Genomic DNA, 3,357 nt, shown 5'->3' on the forward strand with positions numbered 1-3,357 from the left:
AACATTCCAGTTAGGTAGGTGCTAATATTATCACATTTTACAGAAGAAGAAAGAGGCCAGCAGAGGTTAAATGGCTTGCCAAAAGACATACAGCTAGTAAGTGTCTGAGATTGGATTTGAATTCTGATCTTTTTGACTCCGATTTTGCCACATTATCCATGATGCCACCTAGAACCCAAGCTCCTTGAGGAAAGGAACTGTTTCCATTTTTTTTTTCATTTTTACCCCTAACCTAACTAATTGCCCATTATATAGTGTTTAATAGATCCTTGTTGAAGGAATATTCCAACAAGACATTCTTTTCTGTGCATATCTGAACAATTTCCTGGTCTTCTCTCTCCTACTCAAATATGAGTAAGGTGGATTTTATTTATCTCACTAAAAATTCAGATTTGTTGTTGTTCAGTGACCCCATTTTAGGGTTTTCTTGGCAGAGATACAGGAATGGTTTGCCATTCCCTTCTCCAGCTCATTTGACAGATGAGGAAACTAAGGCAAACAGGATTAAGTAATTTACCCAGGGTCACACAGTGTCTGATGCCAAATTTGAATTTAGGAAGAGGAGTCTTCCTAATTCCAAGCCTCACTTAGACACCTAAACCTCTTTGTGGATTCAGGGAATATCTACTCTTGCATTTCAGAGAACAGGAAAAAATTTTCAGTAGTGCTAAAAAAATGGATTATTGAAATACCAAGGTAACTATGCCCACAGTCCACAAAGAAGTTACCCTTCTCTCTGGTAGAATATCAGATCCATACATTCCCAGCGCCTCAAACACAGCGAGGGTTCAATAAACGTTTAGCACTGGGTTGGATGAGATAAGAATGGACTTGAAAGTTTCAATTTCATGTTAACAAATCTCTGTGAGGAATATGAGAAATGTATCTACAGATTTACTAAAAGTTGCCACACCACAAACATGTAGCCAGAAAGTATCAGCTTTTGTTTCTTTCAACCTATATATGGATAGACTCTTCCTCAAATGCCCTAACCACTCGGTTCTTCAAACCACTTCCTATGATCTATGCCTCCACCCTACCTTGGTCCCTCACAAAGATGACCACATTCTCCATCTTGCCATCATTCACAAAGGTACCACCTCCAAATTCAAGAATTCTGAAATCTCCTTAGATAAGGCAATAATCATTTGGTTTTTCAGCTCTCCTCTGCCTTCCCTTACAAAACTACTCTTCTTTTACACTGAAACCCCCAATCCCTCTACCCCCTCAATTCTCTTCCAGGCCATCTTCTCTTCAACTCTATACTATCAACCTTGAATCCCTAGTCCTTTTAACAATTCACTGATTGTTCCCTGCAAAGGCTCAGCTCTCCTACTCTCACAATCTACCACCTTCACTGCTGTGTGAAGATGGAAACAATCTTGCAACTGTTCTGAGTCCACTAAAAATTTATGTTACACAACCTCAACTAGTCCCTCAATGCTACTAGGCAATCTACTCTCCCTGCCTTATCAAGTCACTCTTCCATTCTCTACAGTGGCTCTTCCCAAATTTCTCATCTCTCCTCAAGCCTCCCATGGCTTTCTCCTACTCCACTCTCAGCTGAAAGCCTAGCCTCATAATTTACAAAAATTGAGACATTTAGGAGGAGCTCCCTCTTTCTCATCTACTATCACTCAGACACCTTCTGCCTCTGTCTCCTCCTTCACCACGGGTCTTCCATAATATATCAGTCTTAATCCTTATCAAATGATCACATCTTCTCAAACAGATCGCCACTCTGTTATCCCTACTCTTTCACTTATCTACAATCTCTTCCCCCTTTCCTGGTACCTTCCCTACTAGATACTATTATCAACAGAGAGGTTAGGACCAGATAGAAAGACTTGAGAATCATCAGTATAGAGAGAGTAGTTAATCCATTGAAGATGAGATCACTAAGTGAAGTTGTATAAAGGAAAAAGAGAAGAGGGCCTAGGAAGGAACTCTTCTGTAGGACATCTATAGTGAGAGGGTGGGAAGAGAAACTAGTATTTATGGTGAACTTTAAAGTTTTCAAATTATTTATCTCATTTGGTTCCCATAAAAACTCTGGGAACCAGGTACTATTATCCCCATTCTACAGATAAGGAAACTGAGGCTGAGAGATGTTAAATAGATTTCCTCAACTAGCCCTCACCAATCAATAAACAAGAACCGTGCTAAACAAAGATTTTGCCTTCCCAGGTCACTTCCCTCCCTTCTTTCCCCTGTCCTGTTCAAAGTAATATTTGTGCACTAAACAAAAACAGCCTAAAGACTTCTTTTATTTCCACTCTCCTTTGGGGGACTTAATTTTTTTTAATTACTAAGCATTTATTTTCTCTTTCTCCCACACTCCACCTCCCCCAGTGAAAATTATAACCACAGAGCAAAATGATAGCAACAAAAGTGGCAAATGTGCACAGACAAAACAAATGCCCACGTTGACCTTGTCCAAATATAACTATTTCATTCTGCGCGGAGAGTCCCTTATCTGGGGGTGGCTAGAATCCTTCACCATCAGCCCTCTGGCTGCTCATTGCCTAACGATGAGATCTGAAGGCTTTCCAAAGGCAGCGTTTATACAAAGTCGCTGTTAGCGCATACATTGTTTCCTGGTTCTGGCAGGCGGCTTCCCCTTTTCTCTTGCCTTCTCTTGACTCCACTCCTACCTCCCTGGGCTGGTCCCCAGTCGCCGCTCCCCTCCTGAGCCCCACAGGTGAGATGCCAGGGGCATCCTCAGCCCTGCTTCTGGAGTAACATTCTTGGCACCAGAGCTGCTTGGGCTAGGGAGCACAGCGGAAATCCAGAGGACCCCACACGAAGCAAGAAAATCCACTTTCTCAAGCCTGAGAACCTTTAGAATCAAAAGGGAAAATGCCTTTATTATCCAGAGGCGGCATGTGAACCCGAAGGCAAAGGACACGCTACAAGAGGGTGAAGAGGTTTTTCAAAAGGTTGTAAAATATACGCACCCGTAAACGAACCTTTTCTGAAATGCAAAAATTGGAAAAGCGTCTTAAGAGAAATTTTGAAAAGTGTTTCCGCCCGGTTTCGAACCGGGGACCTTTCGCGTGTTAGGCGAACGTGATAGCCACTACACTACGGAAACCGGCCTGGCGCGGGTCTTGTGAAAGATCCTGATAAGGATGTCGTGATGCCTAGCTTCAAGACGTTCTAATCCAGTTTCTTTTACTGCCGAAGCCAAGGTAGTGAAATTAATTTATCTTTCCGGGTCTCTCAGAGCAAAGGAAGGCAACGAAAAACAGGGACGGATTATAGGGAGACGGGGAGGGGTCACAGCTCCCTTTATCAAAAGGATGCGGTGGCGGGGCGGGGGGTTGGGGGGGTGGAGAGAAGGAATTCAAAATGAGA

At 42.7% G+C, this 3,357-nt stretch overlaps 1 non-coding gene across 1 annotated transcript; it reads right to left on the minus strand.

The window, feature by feature from the left end:
- Positions 1–3,021: 3,021 nt before the first annotated feature.
- On the minus strand, positions 3,022–3,094 carry TRNAV-AAC. Its single transcript has one exon. It is a non-coding gene; the product is annotated as a tRNA-Val (tRNA).
- Between the last annotated feature and the right edge of the window lie 263 nt (positions 3,095–3,357).

The sequence above is a fragment of the Gracilinanus agilis genome, unplaced genomic scaffold, assembly GCF_016433145.1.
Source record: "Gracilinanus agilis isolate LMUSP501 unplaced genomic scaffold, AgileGrace unplaced_scaffold42466, whole genome shotgun sequence".
NCBI classification, from domain to species: domain Eukaryota; kingdom Metazoa; phylum Chordata; class Mammalia; order Didelphimorphia; family Didelphidae; genus Gracilinanus; species Gracilinanus agilis.